The following is an 18,432-nucleotide window of genomic DNA, read 5'->3' as shown; positions in this document are numbered from 1 at the left end:
ATACCATACGATCCAGCAATCTCACTTCTAGGAATATATCCTAGAGAAATAAGAGCCATTGCTCTAATAGACATATGCACACCTTATATTCATGGTAGCATTGTTCACAACAGCAAAAACATGGAGACACCCTAGAGGCCCATCAACAGATGAATGGATAAACAAACTATGGTACATACACACAATGGAGCACTATACAAAGATAAAGAACAACGATGAATCTGTGAAGCATCTCATAACATGGATGAAACTGGAGGACATCATGCTGAGTGAAATAAGTCAATCACAAAAGGACAAATATTGTATGAGACCTCTATTGTAAAAACCCATGAAAAAGTTTACACAAAAAGGAACAATCTTTGTTGGTTACCAGGGATGGGAGGGTTGGGGGAGGGATACTAAATACACAACAGATAAGTGGTAACTTTGGTGAAGGGTGAGAGAGTACACAATACTGGGGAAACCAGCACAACTTGTTCAAGGAAAGATCATGGAACCTCCATAGACACATCCAAACTCCCTGAGGGACTGAGTTGCTGGGCGGAGGGCTGTGGGGACCATAGTCTTGGGAAACATCTAGCTCAATTGGCATAACACAGTTTATAAAGACAATGTTCTACATTCTACTTTGATGAGTTGTGTGGGGTCTTAAAAGCCTGTGAGCAGCCATCTAAGATAATCCACTAGTCTCAGAACAGGGTACAAGAAAAAGATTAGTCCAAAGGACTAATGGACCACAGCTACCAAGGCCTCCACCAGACTGAGTCCAGTACAGCTAGGGTGCCCAGCTACTACCACTGACTTCTCTGACCAGGATCACAACAAAGGGTTCTGGACAGAGCTGGAGAAGGAGGTAGAACAAAATTCTAACTCACACAAAAAAACCCAGATTTACTGGCCTAAAGGAGACTGGAGAAACTCCGAGAGTATGGTCCCCAGACATCCTTTTAGCTCAATGGTGAAGTTACTTCCAAGGTTCTCTGTTCAGCTAGGTATTGGACAGCCCCATAAAACCAAATGGGACTAATGAGGCACAGTAGTCTAGGGAGAAGGACCAGAAGGCAGAAGGGGACAGGAAAGCTGGTGATAGGGAACCCAAGGTTGGGTAAGGACAGTGTTGACATGTAGTGGGGTTGTTAACCATAGACATAAGGCAACATGTGTACTAACAGTTTAATGAGGAACTATTTTCTTCTGTAAACATTCATCTAAAGTGAGAATAGCAGCAAAACTGGAAGAGCATACTTGAAGTCACTGAACTGTGCATGTAGATATTTTTGAAATGGTGTATCTTTGGCTATGTATATTTTCACTAAAGAAAAAAAAGTCGAGAAGGGAGAGGGTTGACGTGTCATGGGGTTGTTAACTAATCTCATAAAAGAATATGTGTAGTACCGTTTAATGAGAAACTATTTGTTCTGTAAACCTTCACCTGAAGTTCAATAAAAACAAACAAACAAAAAAAAGACTTCACCGAAAGAGTCAAAAGACAACCTAGAGACTGGGAAAGAAATTTTGGCTACGACAAATCCGATCAGCGACTAATCTCTGAAATCTACAAGATACTGCAAAATCTCAACAACAAAAAGACAAATAACCCAATTAAATTATAGGCAAAGGATATGAACAGACACTTCGCCAGCCCTGTTGGGGTGAGATGCTATCTCATTGTAGTTTTGATCTGTATTTTTCGGATGGCTAATGATCGTGAGCACTTCTTCATGTGTCTGTTAGCTGCCTGAATATCTTCTTTGGTGAACTGCCTGTTCATATCCTTTGCCCAATTGTTTCATTGGGTTGTCTTTTTGTGGTTGAGGTTTTGCAGTATCTTGTAGATTTTAGAGTTAGACGCTGATCGAATTTGTCGCAGCCAAATTTTTTTTCCCAGTCTCTAGGTTGCCTTTTTACTCTTTTGGTGAATCTTTTGATGAAGCTAAGTGTTTGATTTTTAGTAGCTCCCTTTCATCTAGACTCTCTTCTGGTGCTTGTTCCTTACGGTTCGTATTGTGTTTATGCCATGTATTAGGGCTTCTAGCATTGTCCCTATTTTTTCTTCCATGATCTTTATCATTTTCGATTTTATATTTAAGGTTTTGATTCATTTTGAGTTTTTTTTGTGCATGGTGTGAGGTATCAGTCTTGTTTCAGTTTTTTGCAGATGGATATCCAGTTGTGCCAGCACCATTTCTTAAAGAGACTGTCTTTTCCCCAATTAATGGACTTTGGGCCTTTGTCAAATATCAGCTGCTCATAGGTGGATGAGCTTTCATCTGGATTCTCAAATCCGTTCCATTGGTCTATGTATCTGTTGTTGTGCCAATACTAGCCTGTTTTGACTACCATGGCAGTATAATAGGTCCTAAAATCAGGTAGCGTAAGGCCTCCCACTTTGTTACTCTTTTTGAGTAATGCTTTATTTGGGCCCTCTTCCCTTTCCATATGAAGTTGGTGATACTTTGTTATTCTTTTTGAGTAATGCTTTATTTATTTGGGGACTCTTCCCTTTCCATATGAAGTTGGCGTTTTGTTTCTCCAAGTCATTAAAAAATGCCAGTGGAATTTGCATTGGGATTGCATTGTATCTGTAGATTGCTTTGGGTAGAAATGACATTTTCACTATGATAAGCCTACCTACCCATGAGCAAGGTATGTTTTACCACTTATGCTGTTCTCTTTTAGTTTCTTGCAGTAGTGTCTTGTTATTTTCTCTGTATATATCTTTTACATCTCTGGTTAGGTTTATTCCTAAGTATTTTATCTTCTTTGGGGCTATTGTAAATGGTATTGATTTGGTGATTTCCTCTTCAAGGTTCTCTTTGTTGGTATAAAAGAATCCAACTATTTTTGTATGTTCATCTTATATCTTGAAACTTTACTGAAATCTATTAGTTCCAGTAGTTTTCTTGTGGATTCTTTGGGGTTTTCTGTGTATAAGATTATATCATCTGCCAATTTGGATGCCTTTTATTTCTTTTTATAGCCTAATTACTCTGGCTAGGACCTCCAGTACAGTGTTGGATAAGAGTGGTGATAGAGGGCATCCTTGTCTGGTTCCTGTTCTTGAGGGGAATGCTTTTAAAGTCTCTCTATTTAGGATGATGTTGGCTGTTGGCTTTGTATAAGTGCCCTTAATTATACTGAGGAATCTCCCTTCTATTCCTATTTTGTTGAGAGTTTTTATCATGAATGGGTGTTGGACTCTGTTGAATGTCTTTTCTGCATTGATTGATAAGATCATGCGGTTCTTGTCTTTTGTTTTATTTATGCTTGATATATTTTTTCCATCCTTTGAGTTTTAGCCTGTTTGTGTCTCTCAGTCTAAGGTGCATCTCTTGTAGGCAGCATATAGACAGACTATGCTTTTTTATCCAATCTGCCATGCTCTGTCTCTTTATTAGTGCATTAAGTCCGTTTACATTCAGCATAATTATTGATAGGTATGAGTTTAGTGCTGTCATCCTGATGTCTCTTTTTGTGTGTTGTTCAAAGTTTCTTTGTTCCCCTTTTCTTTGCTGAGTCTTTTTTCTTTATGTATTTTTTTTCATCTTTTTCATTGTTGTAGATTTTGTGTTTGCTGAGTCTTTATATTTTTCTACTTTTTAATTTTGATTTGTAGGATTGTTAGATTCCTTTGTGGTTACCTTAATATTTCCCCCTATTTTTCTAAGTTTATGCCCGTCTTTTATTTCTTTATATCATCATCTTGACTTCCCCTCTATATGAAAAATCTGTCTGCATTTTTTAAGTCCTTCTTTTTTGTTTTAATGTCCTTTTTTACATATTGATATCTCTATTTCCCTAATTTCAATGTTTTAGTTTTGATGTATTTTTAACTTTCCTATCTGAGTCAATATCTGGTTGCTTTGTCCTGTGTTCTAGTCTTGTGTTGTTATCTGATGTTACTGATTATCTAACCAGAGGACTTTCTTTTGTGTTTCTTGTAATTTTGGTTTGGTTTTTGCAAATTCCCTAAACTTCTGTTTGTCTGGAAATGCCTTAATTTCGCCATCATATTTCAGAGACCGTTTTGCTGAATATATAATTCTTGGCTGGCAGCTGTTTTCCTTCAAGGCTTTATGTATGTCATCCCATTGTCTTCTTGCCTGCATGGTTTCTGCTGAGTAGTCTGAGCTTATTCTAATTGACTGTCCTTTGTAGATGACTTTTCTTTTATCCCTACCTGCTCTTAAAATTCTCTCTTTGATTTTGGTAAGTTTGATTATACTATGTATTGGTGACTTTCTTTTGGGATCTTCCTTATGTGGGGTTCAATGAGCATCTTGGATAGATATCTTCTCATCTTTCATGATATGATGGAAGTTTTCTGCCAACAAATCTTCAACAATTTTTTCTATATTTTCTGTTATCCCCTGCTCTTGTACTCCAATCACTCATAGGTTATTTCTCTTGTTATAGAGTCCCACAAAACTCTTAGAGTTTCTTCATTCTTTTTAATTCTTTTATCTGATTTTTCCTCAAATAAATTGGCATCAAGTGCTTTATCATCAGTGTCACTAATTCTAACTTTTACTGCCTCAGTTCTGCTCCTATGACTTTCTATTGAGCTGTCTAATTCTGAAATTTTATTGTTAATCTTCTGGATTTCTGATTACTGTCCCTCTATGGATCCTTGCAGCCTATTAAATTTGTCATTATGTTCTTGAATAACTTTTTTATGTTCCGCTACTAATTTGTCTGTGAGTTCTTTGGCAGTTTCTACATTTTGTAGAATTTTCTTTTTAATTTCTAGAAGAGTTCTGTGTATTAATCTTTTGTATTCTGCCTCTGGTAATTCCAGGAAATTTTCTCCCTCCAGAGAATTTATTGATTCTTTATTTTAGGAGCTTGCTGAAGCCATCATGGACTGCCTCTTTGTGTGATTTGTTATTGACTGTTGTCTCCGAGCCATCAATAAGTTATTATAATTTTATTTTATATTTGTTTAGTGAGTCCTAGCTTCTTGTTTTATTTTGTTTTGTTATGCCCAAATAGGCTGCTTCTGTGTGCTAGTTTGATTATTGGCCCCCTTGAAGCTCTAACATCCTGTCACCAGGTAGTTAGTTCTTTAACTAAGTACGTGCACACAGGAGTCCATTAAATTTTCCTATATGAGTTCAGCTCAGGTACCCAGGCAGTCAGTCACCAAGTGTGTAGTGCAGGCTCTCACCTACAGTCTTAGAGAGGCATGGCAGATTTGTTTAGGCACAGGCATCTGGCTGCAGTGGGGGATCATGTGCTGAGCCAGGCAGAGGGTTGATGGCTGCCCCTGAGAGTTTGAAAGGAAAGGGTGTCGCTATTCCCTATGGCGAGTAAGTAGGTGAGTTTTGCAGCCGGACTAAGAGCACCCCACTTGTTGGCTGTAAAGACTCGAGGGCACCACTTACTCTTGGACTCCTGTAACAGGTGACTAGGTGGAGTAGGTGGAGCCACGAGTCCTCAAGCCCCTGATGTGGATTGGTAAATATGCCTGCTCAAAGAGCAGGGCTGTGTCGAGGGTCACAAATCTGCCACTTAACAGCTGAAATAGTTGCAGTTAGACTTCAGGTGTTTACCCTGTTGTACTGTGGTAATGAGGGCTTACGCTGTTGAGATGGGTCCACACAAGTCTATACAGGGTTGGAAGGCACTCGAAGTCTGCAGACCACTTATGCCTGTGCCTAGAAAAGGAGCTGTGTCGACCCTGTGTTCCTGGCTTAGGGGAGCCAGTAGCTTACTTGTTCCCTGATCCAATGCCAGGAGAATGGGTCAGGGTGACTTTTGGGATCTACTTCCAGCCCAGGGGACTCAGAGACTTCAGAAGGCTGGACTGGTGCAGAACGGGGAGGGAGGAGGTAAAGGGGAGAGAGGTTTTTCCCAAATGGGCTTTTTTTTTTTTTTTTAATCCCTATTAAAGGCTGCATGCATGTACTTATCTTTAGCCACTTGGGAGCTGCTTTTCACTGGTTTGGAGTGTCAGAGCAGAGTCTCTACTGCCAGATCTCTCTCGATGTGGAAACTGTCTCCCAAGTGCATGCAAGTAGCTGTTTCCCTGCTTCACTGTGTACCTCGGAGCCAGTCAGGGCTGAAGAACTGTGGCTCTAGCTGAGTCTGGTCTGGCACTTGTCGCTTCTTCAGAGCCGTCTCCTTCTCTCCCCAGCCACTCAGTCCAATTCCTCAACTTTGCCTTGTTCAAGGCTCCTAGATATTCATATACAATCAAATCACTTGTTTTTCCAGGTCTTTGTTGTAAGAGGGATATAGGAAGCCATTTGACTACTCCACCATCTTGACCCTGCCTCTAACCCAGGGGAAATTTAATGAGGCTAAAAAATATTTATTCCAGTCATCAGTAAGAAGGGAATTAAATCACCAGAAATAATAAATATAAAAGATTATTAACTGTTTTAGACAAAAATCACAATGGCAATAACTGCAAAAATATGGTTTGGTGCTATAGTTATTTGTATAAATGATTTTTAAAAAAAAGTTTCTTGTTTTCTTTTGTTCTTTTTTACTGTGAGTGCGTGGTGATAAGGAAAACCTTGAAAACCAATACAGCTTGGTCCTACACTGCCTTGGTTTGTGCTAAAGCACACCTTCAGTTTTATTCACCATTTCTTTTGCACCAAAATAAAAATACTTCTCCTTTGTCCACCTGCATAACTATGTAAGTCCAAAGGTCTTCATATACTTCCATCAGAGCAACATACAACAGCAGAATGCAGAGGTAGATAAGAGAAATCAATTGCTTCTATTAAGCTGTATGTTAAAGAAAATCACAAAAATGTAAAACAATGTCATTCTTCTCGCTTCATTCTTTATTTTCCTCTGGAAAATGTAATTTTTTCAAAAAATGGTACTTTTTTATATTTACATGCAATGCATTTATGATTGCTATTTTTAAATAAGTTAATGAATAAATAGTATATATTTTTTCAGTTTTAATTTCTAAATTTATAAATATTTATAGGTATAACCAACATAAACAGAAGATCGTTTGTGTCCCCATTAATTTCTAAGAGTGTAAAGGGTTCCTGAAGCCAAAAAGTCTGGGATTCACTGGCCTAGATTACCTGTAGATTACTAATTCCACATCTTGAGATTTACAAATTTACTTGACTATGATGGGTGTGAATATATTTTTTAGCTTATGTCCTGAATATTTGCTCAGACTGTTCTTATCTGCATTCACTTGGGACTCTCATATTTATTTGTTCACAGTGGGTAGATTTATTGTTTCATTAATGTCATAAACACAATAACTTTCTTTTTTGTAGGATAAATATCAGAATCCTAATTCTAGAAAATAGTAGCTGTCCTAGGTTTATGAAAGTAACAGAAATTCAGATATTGTAAAGATGCAGTAGTTCAGCTTTATTCAACACTTTTCTTTGTGTGGCCCAGAGTATAGATTACTTCAGGGCTATGTAGTCCATTTAACATCCCAAGGTCCACACAAGGCAGAGAGCACATCCTAGTCCCAACTACGGTAGACCTATCAACAACTACAATCTAAAATTGAAACTTTTCTTCACATGCTCCCATGCATGTTTAATTTAATATTATACATTTTCACAGTTCAAAAATTCAAACAGCCCTGAAAAATAAACTATGTTTATTTATATTTGTAACTTACTATGGTTGCACTACCTAACATGACCTGAACTGATGGGAAGCTACTTGTGGCTATTATTATTGCATTCAGGTGTGAATATTATATATTTTACTGAGGGATAGTAACAATTTTAATTAAGGGCTTATGCTTCAGACTCTATTAGAAGGGTTACAAAATACACAGAACCTATTATCTTTTTTTAGAACTTGTGAAATTTGAAGCAAACTTGACTCTATAGATTTCAGATAAGGGATCGTCATGTACCTTTTCGAGACATTAAAAAAAGTTGCCATTGATTTGATTAAGAATCATGGCAACCCCATGTGCATCAGAGAACTGTCCTTCATAGGGTTTTCAATGGCTGTGATCTTTTGGAAGTAGATCACCGGCACTTTTCTGAGGCTTCTATTGGAGGATTCAATCCAACAACATTTTCATTATAGCCAAGCACTTATCCGTTTACACCACCTATGGACTCCTTTTGAGGCATAGAATAGGATCAGTTCCTAAGAAGGGGAACATTTTCTTATGTGTAATAAAGAAAAAAATCATAAAGTTTTCACATAACCTAGTGCCTTGCAGTTCATCTGAGCACAGCAGTGAATTAACGGGCATTTTATTCCTTTAAAATTAGACTTTTTTGCCTTACCTTCATCACACTTCTTGTCCTACTTTTATCTGCTATAATGAAACTATTTGCCCATTTTCTAATAGAAAGAGAAGGAAACTGTCCAAAGTTGTTAATACATTCATTTTTGTTTTTAACGTTTATGTTCTACAGAAAATTACACTATTTCACAAATGACCAAACACAAAGAGTGCTAAAAAAATTGAAAGACCATTTCATCCATTTATATAAGTAAAATAGCAATTTTAAGTTTACTAGCATATTAAAATAATAAAAGAGAAGATGTATGTGATATGCTTAGCTCAAAGAAATCCTTATAGTAATAAAATATTTCAAGATGTGGTGGTTGCTGTAGCAACAGTGTCATGAATATTGTTATTTATTTCAAATCTTTTTTTTTTTTTTATTAGCACAAACCAAATCATAATTTTAAAGGCTGACTAAATTTCCTAGACAGGAAATCATTTTGTATTCATGCATCTATAATTGATTGTGGAATAGAATGGAATTGACACAAACCATACGTCTGGATATACACGTTTTCCATATGTGAATTGGAAAATGCTTCTTAGTTCAGAGTAACAATACAGGTGTGACTAATTTATGGGACTTACAGTAAGCATTCTGGTAATGTGAGACCCTGAAATACCCACTGAATTCTGTATGTTGTCATAGTCTTTTCAAAGCATTTTTAATCTCTTTGTTTCTTAGAGTATAAATAACTGGATTCAGGAGATGCTGAGTGGCCACAGATAGATGAAGATGCAGGGCCTAAAGAATAACACCACCACCGTGATGTGGGCAGTGCGGGTGGAGAGAGCCTTGGATGCCCCATCTTTAGAGACAAGGCAGACAGTACGCAGAATATACAAGTAAGAGATCAGAAAAAGGATGAAGCAGATGGTCGCCAGTACTCCACTGTCAGCATTTATCAACATTTCCAGAATACAGGTGTCCACACAAGCCAGCTTCATCACCAATGGAATATCACAGAAAAAGCTGTCCAATTCTCTAGGTCCACAGAAAGGTAGCTTTACCAACATAGCTAATTGACTTATTGACTGCAAAAAGCCAATGATCCATGATGTCATCACTAAACCAATGCACATTTGTCTGTTTATGATGCTGGAGTAATGGAGTGGTTTGCAGATGGCCACTTAATGGTCATAGGCCATCGACACAAGCAGCACGGTCTCACCACCTCCAAACAAATGTCCAAAGAAAATCTGGCACATGCAACCTCCAAAGGAGATGGTCGTTTTTTCCTTAAGAAAGTCTGTGATCATTTTAGAGATACTGGCTGAGGAAAGGCAAAAGTCAATGAAGGAGAGATTGGCCAAGAGGAAGTACATGGGGGAGTGGAGATGGAGGTCAGCAATGATTAAGAGCACAATGAAGATGTTGCCTCAAATGGTGATCAAATAAAGTGAAAAAGATATGTCTAGGAAGAAGGCCTGGAGCTCCCGTGAATCACAAAGTTCAAGAATAATAAATTCAGACCCTGCAGACTGGTTTACTTCTTCCATTTAGTCCAGTTTCTTTTAAACTTATCTGAAGATTGTTGTTGTTAGTTGCAGTGAAGTTAATTCCTACTCATGGCTTCCCTATGTGTGACAGAGTAGAAATGCTCCATAGAGGTTTTGTTTGTTTGTTTGTTTTTCCTATAATCTTTACTTAAGCAATTGCCAGACCTTTTCTCCTGTGGACTGCTGGTGGGTTTAAACCACCAGCCTTTAGGTTAGCAGTTGAATGCAAGCTGTTTGCATGAACTGGGGACCTTCATCTGAAAATAAGGACATTGAATTAGATTTTCTGAGTGAATGGTATATGAATCCAGAGGATTTCTTATACATTGCTGATGGAAGTGTATTCTGGTATAATCACTCTGAAAAACCGTCTGGCCTTCTCTTGTTAAGTTCAACATTTACACATTCTGTGACCCAACAATTCCACCTTATGAACCTACCCAAGATGAACTTTTGTATACGTATATGAAAAGAAATTTATCTACATGTCCACTGATAGGACTATGTATGAATACATTATGAATCAACTATGGTATATTCACATAATGGAATATTATTTAGAATCACAACAAATGAAGTACAGCTATGTCAAATGATAAGATGAATATTGAAGATATGGTAATGAAGTAAAGACACCCAAAATGAATTCACTCTAAATAAATTTTTATAAAATGAAGGGCAATGAGAAAATAATAGTGTTTTATATAATGATAAAACTATGTAGGGAATGGAAAAGACAAGATGGAAGATGTAGATAATCCCAGATGAGGGGAGACTAAGGGTAAGCATAATGATGAGCACATAAACAGGTATATTTTATCATCAATTTTTTTGTTATTGTACTGGGTCACTTTTTCATAGGTCTAATTTCATTACTGAATAACAAAAATCAATGAATATGACAACACACGAAGGACAATAAAAAATGATGAGCATGTATTTTATGAACAAGAATTGTGATCAATCCAATACTATTTACCTAAAGTACACTAATTTTTTTTTCAAAAGGACATTTTATTGTTTACCTGATATATGGTAGAAAAAATAGTTCCTATACATAAATTTTAAATGCTGAAGCAATGTGTAGTACCTTGTCTAAGGTTATTTTATGGGTTGTGAATCACGAAACAATTATTTTTCTTTAATAAATAAATAAATCAGCAAAGACTAGACATATTAACACTACTCTTGGCAAAATCACAGAATTAACTTGTAATGATTTACTCAAAAAGCCTGAGGTGTACTTTAGACTTAGGGAATCCTGAAGTTTAGTCTTGTACAGAGCTCTCTAAAATGTGTTTGGAACACTTTTTTGCCAGACATGAATTGTAGTTGTGTACCATTGGGTCTATTTCGACTCATAGTGACCCGGTAGGACAGAGTGGAACTGCCGCAAAGGGTTTTATAGGCTTAAACCTTTATGGGGGCAGATTGCTAGGTCTTTTCTCCCAGCAGGCAACTGGTGGGTTTGCACCATTGACTTTTCAGTTAATAGTGAAGCTCTTAACCATCGTGCCACCAGGGGGTAGGTCCATGGAATACATCCTCTGGTGTTAAAATTCTGATTCAAAGCAAGACTCATGGCTCCATTGAAACTGAAATTAGAAATCTCTGCCTGCATTAAAATGAACCAAAGTCTCTGGTGAATTCTGGAGAGGAGCTATCTGTCACGTTCCTTGAAAAAAGAATTTTGTGTTACAAATAAGAAGGTCCTTGGGACCCAAGAATCTGACTACACATTTTCAGAATTAGCATTTCCAATATCTTCACTGGAATTTATTTCCACTCAGTCTCATCTGCCTAAGCCTGAGATGCACTGATTTTTGAAATACATTGTTTCCCATAATAATCATTGGAAGAAGACTTTCTTTGGAGATATCAGAAAAAATGACATATACAAACTAACTAGATTTCTTACCGACACAATACAAAAAATATGAACTTTGTCTCTAAACTTCTGATATTTGCTATGTAAAAATCTTTTAAAAATCTAAAAATCGTCTGAATCAGGGCAATAGATTTTTGTTCTTTTTTCTTCTTGCTCTCCTTCTTCTCTTTTTCTCTCATCCTAGGTATCTATTTTTGTTTGTTTGTTTTTCCGCAATTTCTGGATCACAAGTACTTTGAAACAGTGGCTCAAATATCTCCAGCAATATTTTTATTTCCTGATGACTAATGTTCATATCCCTTTATCAAAGTTGGGAACCAGCTAGATAGTTTTTTTTCCCCAATATACTAAATATTTTAAAGCATTATTTCATACTCATGATAACAATTAGAATAATTTTACAGCTGAAAAAAACAAAAAACGAATAAAACATCAAATGTCCAACACAACATAGCTAATAGGTAGAGAGCCTACTAGAGTTAATTTCTGGAAAGAATGTTGGTTTAGAGAAGACTTTGATTTGATTGGGAAGGAACATGCTTTCAATGAATCATGAAGAAATAATAAAACTCTAAGAAAAAATGTCCTATGAGTGCTAACTAAGAAGAAAATATGAATGATCAATAGCTATATAAAATATGTTCTCTGCATCTGTAAATAATCAGTATTATTGTTCTTGTTATTTTAAATTTTTTCCTAATTGAGTGTGGACTACCCCTACTGTTAAATACAACTGAAGGTGTTGTTGGTATTTTTTTTCAAATTCAGCAGTGCTGTCAGATTCCAGGGCTAAAAATATGAACTAATTAACAAATACTAGATGTAGGTGAGCTTTTTCCTCTTTTTTTCTCAAGTTAGATCAACAAGAATTTATTGAATATTTTCTTTTGTGTGGCCTAATCACTTCAGGAATAAAAGAAACAGAGCCTGAGTAAGGTGGTTTATAGCAAAGTAGTAAAAGTCTATGCCTCCATGGTCACCTCATGTCTTGCCGAATACATTGAATAACAAAAGACAAATATACATTGCCATTGAGTCCATTCTGACTCATAGTGACCCTGTAGGAAAGAGTAGAACTGTCCCACAGGGTTTCCAAGGAGCTGCTGGTGAATTCAAACTGCCAAACTTTTGGTTAGCAGATAAGCACTTAACCACTGCATCACCAGGGCTCCAAAAGACAAATGGTTATTACTAAAATAATTCATATTAATAGCCATATTAAAATACTATTAAATTAATTTTCCAGAATATCCTAGGTTGGAAATATAAATCTCCAGATTCCAAGAGCATATATTTGTAAACTCAAATGACTCAAAGCAGAACTGAACAAAGAGGATTAAAATTTAGGAAAAAATAATAGTATTCCCTTATAATCCAGTTTACGTAAGATTGATAGTGATATCCTCGTTTTCATTTCTGACTCCAGTAATTTTAATGTTCTCTATCTTTCTGGTTGTTTTGTTTTTGTTTTTTGATCTATCTAGCTAAATGTTTGCAGATTTTGTTCATCTTTCCTAAGAACCATGTTTTGGTTTTACTAGTTTTCTCTATTGTTTTTCTATTCTCTGTTTCACTAATTTCTGATCTAATTTCTGTTTCCTTCCTTCTGCTTTTTTTGGGTTTAGTTTGCTCTTCCTTTCCTAGTTTCTTAAGCTAGGAGATTAGGCTACTAATTTGAGACCATTCCGATTTTCCTTTTCTAAGCAGCTAATTTCAGAAACATGTGAAAATTAATCTCTCTCTCTCTGAATACCTTTCATGTGCCAGGAACTTCTACTTGCATTGTTTAACTTTTTCTTCATAATAACTCCTTTAAATGAATTTTGTTGTTGTGAGGCGAATCTCAGTGTAACCCATTAAAGTCTCTGAGCTGAATGCTGTGTGACTAAGGTGCAGACCCACCACTCTCTGACTCCAGTCCTCCTTCTACCAAACCATTCTACCTCTCTTCAGTTCCAAGAACATATTCCATTTCCATGGCAAATGCTACAGCTTTTGGGAGATTTTCCTCTGTATGTTCTATCAGGTTTCTTCCTGACCTAATTATTAACAACTCGTTTTTTACCTATTTGGAAATTACTGTTAATTATAATCACATCTCTATGCCTGGGGCTGTCCCTTAATTGCCTAAAGGTAATGGTACTTCATGATTATGGATCTTCAAGAACAGGCCATCCTCATCTTTGGCATTTAAAGAGCTCTGAGACACTATGGATGGCATTTCTTTTGATGTAGTAGGCAGTCCAGAAGCCACAGGATGTAGCTGGGAGAGAAATTCTTGATATTTCTGGAAGCTATGCAGCACTTCCAAACAATCTCAATGAGTATGCATGGAAAACTAATATTGAAACACTGTGAACTTGTTTTAAATGTGATAGAGAAAAGGGAATCAGGGAAAAGTTAAGACAATCATAGACTATATCTAAACAGAGAGGCATCATATCTGACCAGATTGTTTTCCATAGATAAGGCTTAGTCCATAGTGTAACCAGAGCCGAAAATAAATGTATGTTGCAGCAAAACAAATAATCCATTTTCTGCCTTGACCAGTGTTCAAGGGAGACTGTCCCTGTCAGTGAGTCATATATTCACTGCAGAGTGTAGCCTCGGGGTGGAACTTTCATGCTACCCAAACCATGTTCCTTGGGGACCTCTTAGTTTCTGGGTTTCACTAAATTGAGAACGCTGGATAGTGTGTCTTTTGTCAAAGCCAGAGACAGACTTGGTCAATTTAATAATTAAGGTTCTAATGGTAGAAGTTAAGCACAGTTTTAGAATATTTTTCTGTTTAACTCTCTTCAAGGCAAACTTTACTTTTTTTGAGAAGTAAGCTCTCATTTACTATCCCTGCTGAAATCAGATAGATGACTCTTGTGAGTGGGCAGTGGACAGCCAGCAGTGGGAGAAGAGCTTGTCACTGAGGCACGTCCACCATGCCAATCACTGAACTGTCAACCTTGAACTGCTGGTTTTTTGGGGTTTTTTTGTTTTAATTGAGAATAAGGAAGCTTCATAAGGTCTCAAAAATCTCTGTGCTCACTCCATCAATGCTCTAGTGTTAACTTATTATATTAAAAAAATTAACATTCTTCTAAATAACAAAGCAATATGGAGATCTACTTTTATTTTAATTTACAAAGTATCATATAAATTCATTTTTATTGTTCAAGATTGCAATACTTTAGAGGTTTTAGAAGGAAATATGAAAATATGTATCTATTTGCTTTCTCTAATTTTCCTTTGTTTTTTAACCGGATGTAAAATTTGTTCACATTTGGGTACTTACTCTTCCAGTTTCCTTTCCATGTAATTATATATGTATTTAGAGGGGTCTTATTTGTTTTTGCAAGCATAGGTTATGGAAGGATATTTAGAATTCCAATTTATTTAAAATAAAAGTTAAGTTATTTTAATATTTTTCATTCAATGTAATGACTGATTTTAGATACATGAAGAGAAATAAAGAGAAAGTGTATTTTAAACATACCTCCTTTTTTGTTATTAAGAAAAAAAATTTTAAACTGTTCCTTCACTCTTCAGAAGTGGATGTTATAAAGATTGGTGGTGGTGGTATAAGTTGTCATCTGTTGATTCTAACTCATCGTGATCCCACGTGTGCAGAGTAGAACTGCTCCTTAAGGTTTTCAGAAGTAGATCGCCAGGGCTGTCTTCCGAGTGGGTTTGAACTGCCAATCTTTTTGTTAGTAGTCCGGCGCTTAACTATTTGTGCCACCCAGGGATCCTCCACAAAAATTACAGCTAAGACAACCCTGTGGAGCAGTTTAATCAATAATACCCAAGTTTGTTATGAGTCAGAATCATTTGAGGGCAACGGATTTTTTGTGTAGATATGTGTGAATATGTTGAACAATGTAGAGGAATACAAGCATTTTTACATCTGGCTATTACACTAAAATAACTTTGAATACGGAGTGGGGCTGAGTCACATACCCTCATCTCAACTCCACATAGCTCACCAAGAAAGGGTGGCTGTGAATATAATGTCTCTGTATGACGGCTTTCTTCTGTTTGTCTCCCTTTCTTCTAATTATTAGAAAAACTTTGGTAAACACACACAGTATCTTAGGTGAGAGATTAAAAATATATTTTGTAATATATTTTGTGTGATCTAATCTGTATTAAAAAAGATAGTATATAAAGAAGAGTTTTTGAAGAAAGTATTTAACAGTGGTTATTTGGGAGAGGAGCTGGTGGAGAAAGGAGAGTTTTAATTTGTACTTTACACTGTTATATATATATTTAATTTCTCATACAAAAATTTTCACACATATTGTTTTGTGACATTGTTTGCAATCCCTGCAATGTGACAGCAGACTTCCCCTTTATATCCTGGTTTCCCTGTGTTCATTCAACAAGTTCCTTTCCCTTCTGCCTTCTCATCCTGCCTCTGGACAGGAGCTGTCCATTTGGTCTAGCGTATCTGACTGAACTAAGAAGCACACTCCTCAAATGTATTATTTTTTGTTTTATAGTCCTGTCTAATCTTTGTCAGAAGAGTGGGCTTTGGGAATGGTTTCAGTTCTGGGTTAACACAGATTCCAGGGGCCATAGTTTTGGGGGTTCTTCCAGTCTCTGTCAGATCGTTAATTCTGATCTTTTAACATGAATTTGAGTTTTGCTCCAGATTTTTCTCCTGCTCCTTCTGGAACTCTCTGTTGTGTTCCTTGTCAGGGTGGTCATTTTTGGTAGCCAGGCACCATCTAGTTCTTCTGGTTTCAGGCTGATGGAGTCGCTGGTTTACGTGGTCCTTTAGTCTCTTGTGCTAATATTTTCCTTGTGTCTTTGGTTTTCTTCATTCTCCTTTGCTGTAAGTGGCATGCCACCAACTGATGCATTTTAGATGGCCATTCCTAAGCTTTTAAGACCCCAGATACCACTCACCAAAGTGGGATGCAGAACATTTTCTTTATAAACTTTGTTAAGCCAATTGACCTAGATGTCCCCTGAAATTATGATCCCCAGGCCCCAGCCCCAGCTACTCTGTTTCTCAAAGTGTTTGGATGTGTCCGGGAAACTTCCTAGCTTTTGCTTTGGTCCAGTTGTGCTGAGTTCCCCTGTATTGTGTGTTGTCCTTCCCTTCACCGAAGTTGATCTTTTTCTACTATCTAGTTAGTGACTTCCCCTCCTCCTTCCTCCCCACCATTGTAACCATCAAAGAATGCTTTTTTCTGTGTTTAAACCTTTTCTTGAGTTCTTATAATAGTGGTCTCATACAATATTTGTCCTTTTGTGACTGACTAATTCCACACAGCATAATGCCCTCCAGATTCATCCATGTTTTGGGGATTTGTCATTGTTCTTTATAATTGCATACTATTCCATTGTGTGTATGTACCATAATTTGTTTATCTGTTCATCTGCTGATGGCCACCTAGGTTGTTTCTATCTTTTTGCTATTGTGAACAATGCTGCAATGAACATGGGTGTGCATATGTCTATTAATGTGAAAGCTCTTATTTCTCTAAGATGTATTCCTAGGAGTGGGATTACTGGATTATATGGTATTTCTATTTCTTGCTTTTTAAGGAAGTGCCATATCTTTTTCCAAAATGGTAGTATCATTTTGCATTCCCACCAGCAGTACGTAAGAGTTCCAATCTCCCTGCAGCCTCTCCAACATTTGTTATTTTGTTCTCTTGGTTCTTGCCAGTCATGCCAGGGTTTGATGGCATCTCATTATAATTTTTATTTGCATTTCTCTAATGGCTGGTCATTGTGAGCCTTTCCTCATGTATCTGTTAGCTGCTTAAATGTCTTCTTCGGTGAAGTGGCTGTTCATATTCTTGCCCATATTTTAATTGGATTATTTGTCTTTTTGTTGTAGAGATATTGGATTTTCTATAGATTAAGAGACTAGACCTTTGTCAGATATGTCATAGCTAAAATTTTTTTCCCAGTATGAACGTTCTTTTTTTACTCTTTTGCTGAAGTCTTTTGATGAGCATAAGTGTTTGATTTTTAGGAGCTTCGAGTGATCTAGTTTCTCTTCTGGTGTTTGTGCATTGTTAGTTATGGTTTGTATACTATTTATGCCATGTATTACGGCTCTTAGCATTGTTGCTATTTTTTCTTCCATGATGTTTATCAGTTTAGAATTTATATTTCAGTCTCTGATCCATTTTGAGTTAGTTTTTGTGCATGGTGTGAGGTATGGTCCTGTTTCATATTTTTGCAGATGGATATCCAGTTATGCCAGCACCATTTGTTAAAGAGACTGTCTTCTCCCCATTCAGTGGAACTTGGGCCTTTGTCAAATATCAGCTTCTCACAGGTGGATGGATTTACATCTGGATTCTCGAATCTGTTACATTGGTCTATGTATCTGTTGTTGTACCAGTAGCAGGCTGTTTTGACTACCGTGACGGTATAATAGTTTCTAAAATCAGGTAGTGTGAGGCCTCCCACTTTGTTCTTCTTCTTTAGTAATGCTTTACTTATCTGGAGCCTCTTCCCATTCCATATGGAGTTAGCGATTTGTTTCTCCAGCTCTTAAAAAAAATGCTGTTTTGATTTAGATCATGATAGCATTGTATCTGTAGATGACTTTAGGTAGAATTGATATTTTCACAATGTTGAGTCTTCCTATCCATGAGCATGGTATGTTTTTCCACTTATGTATGTCTCTTTTGATTTCTTGCAATAGTTTTTTGTAGTATTCTTTGTATAGGTCCTTTACATCTCTGGTCAGATTTATTCCTAAATAGTTTAATCTTCTTGGGGGCTATAGTAAATAGTATTGATTTGATAATTTCCTTTCCGAAGTTCTCTTTGTTGG

At 36.6% G+C, this 18,432-nt stretch overlaps 1 pseudogene; it reads right to left on the bottom strand.

Moving 5' to 3' along the window:
- Positions 1–8,891: 8,891 nt before the first annotated feature.
- LOC111820362 (olfactory receptor 4K3-like) lies at positions 8,892–9,748 on the bottom strand (annotated as a pseudogene).
- Positions 9,749–18,432: the final 8,684 nt, after the last annotated feature.

This window comes from Trichechus manatus, unplaced genomic scaffold, assembly GCF_000243295.1.
Source record: "Trichechus manatus latirostris isolate Lorelei unplaced genomic scaffold, TriManLat1.0 scaffold00035, whole genome shotgun sequence".
NCBI lineage: Eukaryota > Metazoa > Chordata > Mammalia > Sirenia > Trichechidae > Trichechus > Trichechus manatus.
This window is presented reverse-complemented; position numbering and strand designations above follow the sequence as displayed.